Below are 9,288 nucleotides of genomic sequence, written 5' to 3'. Positions count from 1 at the left end.
GCTTGAAGAGACTTGAGAGACTGACCTATGACTTCCAAGGGATAGGGAAATTCAGGCTTTGGTTTGGTCTTCTCTGATCTACCCGGGATGTTTCCAAAGGGAACTGAAGCTTGGTGTGGGTAGGAGGGGGTTGGTGTACCTGGCTGACTTGGTAGCTGGAATTGCTTTATTCAGATGCCAACTCAGGTACTTCTAGCCCCTCTGGTCTGTAGCTAACTGTCCAAGGCTTGAAGAAACAGAGGAAGTGCTCCCCCCCATGTTAGTGGGAGGACTTTCCCCATGTGCCAGGGAAATCACAGGGCCTGTCTCTGTTTCAACCCAGAGCAGTATAGCAATAGATTCCCAGGTATGGTGAAAGTAAGAAAAGGACTTCCCTAGGGTTGTGCAATTCCAACGGATTCATGGGTGTGTGCACAGCACTTCTCCATGCCCAAGCCACACTGGAGGGTCTGTGAAGCATGCCTTGAGGATCAAAAGCCATAGGCAGGGCCAGAAGACCCTGGGGTCCCAGCTGAGGAGCATACCTGGAAACAAACCCTGAGTTTGAGGAGGCTAACTGCCTCTAGAGAGCCCCTGGTCTTCCAAAGCCATCCTACCTGCCAGGGAGAACCTGCATACCTCATTTTATTTAGCCCATAGCTAGGAAGAGGGGTTTCCTAAGGCTGCCCTTGAACCCTTCACCCCTCTGCTCAAAACCTCTCCGTGGCTCCCCACTGCCCATGGGGTAAAGTGTAGACTCCTCAGCCTATCAGTCAGGGCCCTGGCCCTCCACAATCTGCCTCAACCTGCCTTTCCACTCCCTTCACTGGCGCACTTTGAGGCCACACCCGACTGGATTCCCTCCCATTCCCTAATTTCATCCTTTCTTCTCCTGCCAACAGGTCTTTGCCCAGTGCTGGCCCCAGTCCGTTCTCGTGACTGTGTGCCAGCTGAAATCTCTCTTTTAAGACCTAGCTCAGGTATCTCTCTCCAAGAAGGCCTCTCCCCTTCCCCTGCAGCGCTCCCCTCAGCCTTCTCAGAAGACTGTCCAGACCTGCCTGTGTGTACCTCATACCAACCTTGTTTGTGCATGTGCCTTATTCTCCCTGATGGATGATAAACAAAGACTGCCCTTTGTCATCCTTTCTAGTGCCTTGAATTTAGGAGATGACCGATCAACATTTGTTTAATTGATGATTTGCATTAATTAATTATATGGATTGTGACACACAGTAGATATTTCATAAATGCTTATTGGATGCAGGAATGAATGAGGACCTTGGCAGCCATGTTCTTCATACCACCAATGACCAAATTAGCTGACTAAATCTGTTAAAATTTAAATATTTCATTTGATAAATATCATGGCTTCCTCTCAGACTCAGTAGACACTAGACTACCTAGAAGCTGTGAAAGCTTTTGTTTTTTTCTATAAAACTTCAATGTGGAGCTTGCTTGCTGTTGAGGCTAGTGTCTGTCTGGGGCCATTTGGGTCAGTACTCCATAGGGCCGGAGGAAACATGACATCACCTTGGGAGAGTCCTTCAAACCCTAGGATTCCAGAGAGGGTTTCCATAGTTGTCTGATGAGACCTCTTGAACATCTCCTTTGGAGTCACTTCAGAGGCCTTGGGAAGGGGATGAGGGAGGGGCTAAAGATGCCATCTTTGTCTTCTGTGTCATCTTGTCAAACATGAGTCACCCCTGGCGGCCTTGGGTGTGGTGTTCAGCTGACCAGGTCTCATCTGCTGTGGTCTCCAGACCTCACCTGGTCTCCCTGGACTCTGAGCTAGATCAATGAGGCCTGAGAAGAGACAGTTTGAGAATTACATCCATGGTCCTTAGCCTCTGACCTCTTCAGCCACATGCCAGAGATCCTGGACTGACATTTCTGGGGTGTGTTAGTGTGCAACTGGTTATGACATCCAGGGACCCACTTGTAGGCTCTCTTCCATTCCCCTCCCCCTTATACACTCTTTGCCTCTGGACAGTTCTCACAGGAAACAAGGCTGGTGGAAAATGGCCAACACCCAATAATATCCCCCTCCCCCTGCCCCCACTGCCCAGTCTGAATTCCAGGAGACTGGGCTCTTCTGACAGCTGGAATGTGTAATAAATAGAGGTCCCCATGTGGACACCAGATCAGGTTTCAGCTGGGGCCCAGTGGGAGGGTGAGGGAAGAGTTATAGGCCGACCAAAGACTACTGACTTCTCCTAGATAGCTGTGGAGACCTGGGCCCAGCAGCAGAGCCAGGAATCCCAGCCCCAGTTGTGCCATGAACTCACTGGGTGGCTTCTCACAGGGCTAATTCCTGAGGCCCAATTTTTCTCATCTGTAAAAGGAAAGACTGTACTGAAACCAGGAGTTCTCACCTGCATTTCCTCAGCTCTGTGCACTTGGATGGGAGTGGGGGGGAGTGAATCGCATCTTTATTTCAATATAAGTTGTGTCCATTGTAATCCTATGAATCTGACTCGGAGCACCAGCATGCCAGAGGTGCATGATGCCTGGGACTAGATGACCTCTAAGGGCCCTTCTAGCTTTCAGATTCATTAATACTCTTTACTAAGTGCTAAAAAGCCTTCCCCCAAGGATCTGGCTACCTCCTGCAGCCCCATCCATCCTCCTGACAAACTCTGGGAGTGCTGCGTCATTGAGCTGAAATCTGCCCCTCTCTAATGTCCCCAGCCACACCTGGAAGCTCCCAGGGTCCCATCTGGAGATGGACCTGGAGGAATACAAGCGTCTCACCCAGAGACATCTAATCAACCCCTCCCCCCGTTTTACATATGAGGAAACTGAGGCCCAAGGTCCCCAAGGGGGGAAATGGAGCAGAGATGCCCTCTCCCAGACCTTCTCTCATCAATGAGGTCTCTGTAAAAGCGCCTTGCCCGGTGCCTGGCACACAGTAGGCCCTATATAAAAATGCGCATTCCCCTCCTCCCTACCCATCCTCCCACTTCTTGGAGTGGAATTTCCCAGAACTCAAAAACAGGCCTGCATTTTACCAGCCTAGGGACCGTCACCATGGAAACGGGCCACGTGACGGCTTCTTGCAGTCTTCCCAGCTCCCGAGGCAGAGCCGCGCTCTCATTGGTCCTCCCGTCCCCCGCCTGCAGAATCCTGGCCAGTGATTGGCCCGGGCTTGTTGCTAGGCTGGAGCCTGACTTTCCGCAGCTGTGCGAGAGAGCCAAGGAGTGGGTGGTCCCTGGCTGCCTTTCCTGCCTCCCTCCCCGGCTGCCATGGCAACCGCTCTCCCTCTATTTCTGGCCCGGAGCGAACAGCTCCCTTTCTTTTCTATCTTCCAAAGCAAAGTGGGGGCAGGGCAGCCTCGCAGAGGAACCTCAGAGGTGATCCTTTGTGACAGAAAGGGAAACTGAGGCCAAGAAAAGGGAAGTGGCCTGACTAGGGCCCACAGCTAGTCAGTCCCAACCAGAGGTCACAACCACATCTCCTGACCCTCAACCCACCGGCCCTGCCATGGAACCAGGGGCCGATGCCTTTGTGAAAGTCTCAGGACCCCAACCCTGGAGCTGGTGTGTCTGGGGAAAGTCAGAAGAGCTGGATGGGCATTCCAGCTCTGTCATTTCCATGGGGAATCACAGGATGTCCGAGGACCCTCAGCACTGACCTAGCCCTGAGCAGGAGAGGCCAAGGAAAGCAGCCTTGCTCCTGGGGTCAGCCCAGCCTTGTTCACTTCACAGGCACTCCCCAGCCTGGCTGGGAGGAGAGGGCTCCACTCATCACGGGCCTTTGCCCCTGTCTTGGGCACTTCCTTCCTTCCTTCCTTCTGCTCTGGACAGAACTGGGTCAGGGGCATCGAGTTAGTGTCCCCATGGGCCCCCCACAGCATGCAGCGCTTGACTTTCCAACCGGCAACACACTTAGCGAGCATGTCACACATGTGTGTGTTGACCAAGAGGGCTGGTCTGAATGGCTTCTGAGGACCCTTTCAGTTTTAAAGCACCTACTAGTGCCATAAACTCTGGGGGAAGAAAGACAAGAATTAAAGCAGTGCCTGCCTGCCCTCCAGAACTTTCCATTCTGTCAGAGGAAACGTGTATACACATACACATTCCTATGTAGACATGTTGAAAGAGAGAAACAGAGAGGAAGGGAAGGAGGAAGAGAGAGGAGAACTGTATCATGTCAATGGTCTGAATGGTTGGTTCTACCAGTGAGCCCAGAGAAGACACTGCCCCACTCCCTGCCCCTCCCAGGGCTTGTTATCTGTCCTTAAATATTTGAAAGATGTGGGGGATTTGACCGGTTCCCTTTGGTTCCAGAGGGCAGAACCCTGCAGTAATGGCTGAAAGTCTGTGCACCTGTATTAAGTGCTTAGAAAAAGAAAGATTTTTCCAGACCTGGCCCCTTCGAGGTCCATGCCTCTGGTGTCTGTCTCCAGTTTCTCCTGTTCATATCTTGTTTGTACATGCTGTTTGCATGTTGCTTTCCCCATTAAACTGGGGAGCTCCTCGCAGGCAAAAACAGTCTTGGCTTTCTCTGTACCCCTGGTGCTGATTGCTTTTTTCTTAATAGTGGTTTTATTTTTCCAATTAGATGTAGAGACAATTTTCAACATTCATTTTGGCAAAACTTTGAGTTCCAAATTTTCCCCCCTTCCCCCTTCCCAAGGGGGCAAGCGATCTGACATAGGTTACACACGTACAATCATGTTAAACATATTTCAACATTAGTCATGTTGTGAAAGAAGAATCAGAGCAAAGAGTGAAAATCACAGGAAAGAATAAACAAAAAAAGGAAAAACAGTCTGCTTTGATCTGCATTCTTTCCCTGGATGTGGTTGGCATTTTCTATCCTGCAGTCTTTGGGAGTTGCCTTGGATTCTTGTATTCTTGAGGAGAGGCAGCTCATATTCCAATAAAGGAGGATATATGTATGTAGGCACACACGCACCACTAGCACGGAGAGGGAGAGAGGGTCTGGGAAATGCCTCTGGTAGAAGGGAGGATTTCGCCTAAGCCTTGATGAAAGCTGGAAGACAAGAGGCAGAGGTTTGAGAAGGTCACTTCAAGCCTAAGGCACAGTCAGTGCAAAGACCTTGAGTTGGGAGATAGATTGTTCTGTCCAAGGACCTGTCAGACCAGTGGAGTGTGTGTGTCTAAGTATGAATGTATTAAGGGCTGCCACTAAAGTTGTGATTCTGGGTGACAGGGGAGGATTTGGGGGGAACAGATGCACATTGAATTTGAGATGTCTATGAGCTACCTAATTCAGATGTTCAAAAGGCATCTTTTGGTGTTGGGAGACTGGAACTTGAGAAGAAGACAAGGCAGGTTCCATAGGTCTGAGAGATGATCCTTCAACCCATGGAGCTGATAAGGTCACCAAGTCATGTAGTCCGGAGGGAGGAGACAAGAAGGCCCAGGCCATTCCTATGGAACCCTCAAGGTTAGTGGACATGATTTAGGGTAGAAGTGGGGAACCTGGAGCCTCTCTGATCTAGGGGAAGATCCAGCACAGGAGACTGAAGAGGGGGTGGGTGAGGGGAGTCAGGAGAGGAGATGTCCCAAAAAGTTAGAGAGAAATCACCAAGCATGTATTAAGTGCCTACTGTGTGATTAAATCCTACTGATACAATAAGGGCCAAAACACACAAATCAGAGAGTATTCAAGAAAGGGGAGTCATTGATTGATTGAATGAGTGAATAAAGCATTTACTAAGTCTTATTAAGTGCAAAGTATTGTGGCTGCAAAGAGAAAGTCACAGCCCCAGCTATTAGAGAACTCCCATCCTAATGGGGAGACATCCCATAGGGAAGGTTTTATCTCCAAGTCCCAAGGAAGGGCCTCAGGGTTCTTAGCAGGTAGCCAGGTCTCTTCTTGGTAGTATACAGTCCTATCAGATCCTGTAGGTGAACTGTTTGGCAGTGCCAAGGACTTTGGTGGCAAACCTTTTCCTGGGTCGTCAGTATCTGTGGCCAAAGCCTCTTTTGGAGTGGAGCCAGGCTGTGGCTCCACAGGAGACAGCTGAGAGCTGGGCCAGAGGGCTTGCTGTTCCCAGGGTTATGGGTTCAGGGTACTGTGGTGGGGGAGGGGGATTCTTCATTAATTCATTTATATACAGTATTACAATGTGGGAGAATGGTGGTCCTGATATGACCAGCTGAGCACCCACTGCCACTTGTCTCTCCCTCAGGTACCTTGTTGCTTCACCTTAGGCTGGTGGGCCTGCCTAAGGGGTGGCAGCCCCTTCTCTTTGGAGTGGCTTCCCCAGATGAGGGCTGAACTGGCAGGAGGACCAGTGGGAAGTGCTGCCCATTGATGGCAGTTGGTCAACAGTTGTTGCTAGTGATGAGGAAGGTGGGCCTCTTCTCGCCTCAATGACTGTATCCAAGGGTGCAGAGAGATCAAGGATGGGGACTGAGAAAAGACTTAGCTGTGGCAGTAAAGAGATCGCTGTTAACTTTGGGCAGGGTAGTTTCAGATGAGTGATGAGGTCAAAAGCCAGACTCTAGAGAAGAGGGAGAGAGGATTATTGGAAGAGGGAGGAGAGAGATAAGATAATAGCCCACCTGGGACCCTACGATCAAGTGAGGCAAATATAAGGCAAGAATGACTTTCTACCGATTAGAGCTGCTCCTAACTGTCATGGGTTACCTAGAGAGAGGGTCAGGCTGGAAGGATTCAAGCAGAAGGTACATGACCATGTGTGGGATATGTTATATGGAGTAAGAATTCCCTTCTTGTATGGGTTGTAATTCTGTATATAAATGAATTAATGAATGAATGAAAAAGCTTTATTAAGTACTTACTATGTGCCAAGCACTGTGCTAGCCTTGAGGATAGAGAACTGAAAGCAGATCAGGTCCTGCCCTTACTTTCTAAAGGGGGAAACAATCACAGGTGGAGAAATTTGGTGCAGATTACTGGGAAAAAGAGTAGAGCTGGGACAGCAGCTTGACCAGCCCCATTCAGGAACAATGCAGGAGCTCTCTGATCAGAGTTCTTAAGTCCAGAACTTGAAATTTTTATCTCTTGGCTTAGCCCTTTCCCAGTAAATAGTAGGCCTTTAATAAATTCTTGTTAAGTTGAATTGATCCAATGTTATCTACACTTAGAATCTCCCCTCTGGTCTAGCCTGGACTGGTGGGTGGGCCAGATGAGGGGGTTTTCTCTGGTTCTCTGGCAATCTGGTGAAGGTGTGGCCTCCTTTTCACCATCATGTTTTGAAGGATATAAAGTAAAATATAGAGGACTAGGAGGGAAGCCAAATATGTTGAAATACAGGGATCAAAATACTTTAAAAACATATTTAGGGGCCCCAAGTTAAGAAGCGCTGATGTCACAGCTCCATCCCAGTTCCCAAGCCTAGAGTCCAATAAATAAATGAGTGAAAGTAGAAGGGGCAGAGGGGTCTGACTTGGGAAGATCGTGGGACACAGGCTGACACAATTACTCTCCTTATGAGCCAGGAAGAGTCCCTAGCTCACGTGGTCCTGCCCACAGCTGAAGGGCCCTGAGAATGAGGCCAGGAATATAGGGCAGTTCCCCAGCCTTGGCTTTAGACACACCCACCCCGCTCTTCTCCAGCCTTCCCGCCACCTCCCCAGTGGTTTGTTAGGCAGGCCCAGGGGAAAGAAAACAGAGTAAGGCTGGCTCAATCTGAAAAACACAATCAAATAAACAGCTCTCAGAAATAAAGACTCCATGACTGAATTCCCAGCCAGCTCTCTGGACACCCTCCCTCCCTACCACCCAGCCCCAGCCCCAGCCTCTTTCCAGACTCTCCCTTATCCTCCCCCAGCCCAGGCTGCTCTGGAGGTGGTGTTTAACCTCATTTCACCCAGAAAGGTCAGGGAGGGTGACTTTCCTTATCCCCAACTTCTTCCCCTCCTCCCAAACCTGGGAGGACCTGAAGGGAGAGAAGGATGAAAGCATAGAAAAGGAAAGATGAAATCATTCAGCTAGTGTTTCTAGCCAGTCTCTTAGACCCAGTCACACAGAGATAAATAAGGATCATGAGATCCTGAGCTGGCAAGGAGGGCAGGGCCTATACTCATCATCCGGGCTAACCCTCTGATTTTACAGAGGGGAAACTGATCCCTAGGACATGTGAGTTGAGGGATTTGAACCCAGGGCTCCAGACTCTGAGTCCTGAGTATTTTCCATGGTCTTTCTTCACTTGGTAGGTGCATGAATGCCAGCTCAACCAAACCCATGTTTCTAGCTGGCTCCAGACTATGTTTCATCTCCCATCTAGCCATCCTCCAGGACCCTCCCACTGAACCTGCTTGGACATTATGCCACTGGGCTTCCTTACAGTTCACTGTTTGGGTTGTTTTGTGTGGCAAGGGGCCACAGGCTTAGGGAACAGTGACCTGGTGATGGGGTACAGACTCTTGGAACCTCCTTGAATCTTCCACTTAATCGGGCTTTTCATGCCCAAATATGTTACCCTTAACCTAGCCTGGCTCTCCATTGTCCTTTATCTCCCCATTGCCTCTACCCTTCCCATCCTTGATCCCATCAGAATCTCACTCTCTTGATTCTGACCTGTAGTCAGCCCAGTCCTATTAAGATCCTCCTTGGACTCCTCCTCAAGACCCCCCAGACTGCTAGACCACCCCCAGATTCTGTCTAACCTGCTTGTCAACAGAAGTGTCACAAATGGTGAGGCTTCTTAAGAGTCAACCTAATGTGGTAAATCTTTAATAAACTTAGTTTTTCTTTGGCTGTAAGAAGGCTTGGATCAAATTCATTTGGGCAGGATCTGGAGTGTTGGTATTTTGGGGTCCCAAGCACCCCAAACCTCAACATATGGTTCTCTGATCTCAACACTGGGAATGCATGAGTGTTTTGTTCAGAATCAGTCATGGGCCTAGACCAATAGCGTTTAGAGGGCAGATAGACCTAGGTCTACTCATATACTCCTCTCTCAGAGGAGATCATCAGGGCCAACCTTAGGGCCCGTTCTGCTTCCCTCATGATGCCCGAGCTCTCTCAAAGCCTGCCCCTGAGAAGCCTAGCTCTATCAGGCACTGACTCTCTCCTTTTCACCTACACTTATATAACTGTGTGGGCAGCGCTTCCCTTGTTCATAAGCAAAGACATCATGATGAGAAGTGCTGTCAGCCCAGGGAGGGTGAGGAGCCCGTTTTGATTGGGAAGTGGAGCAGGGAAAGCAGCCTTTGGAGGTTGGCTGGAACCAGAGGGTGAAGCAGATGCCACAGGAGCACCAAGGGAAGTGGGAGGAGAGATTGGGGGGTGAGTAATAAGGATGCATCTAGGCAGAAGGAACAAAATGGGCAAAGAAAGGCAGAGAAACCAGGAATGCTGGGAAAACAA

Source organism: Notamacropus eugenii, chromosome 2, assembly GCF_028372415.1.
Source record: "Notamacropus eugenii isolate mMacEug1 chromosome 2, mMacEug1.pri_v2, whole genome shotgun sequence".
Lineage (NCBI taxonomy): Eukaryota > Metazoa > Chordata > Mammalia > Diprotodontia > Macropodidae > Notamacropus > Notamacropus eugenii.
This window is presented reverse-complemented; position numbering follows the sequence as displayed.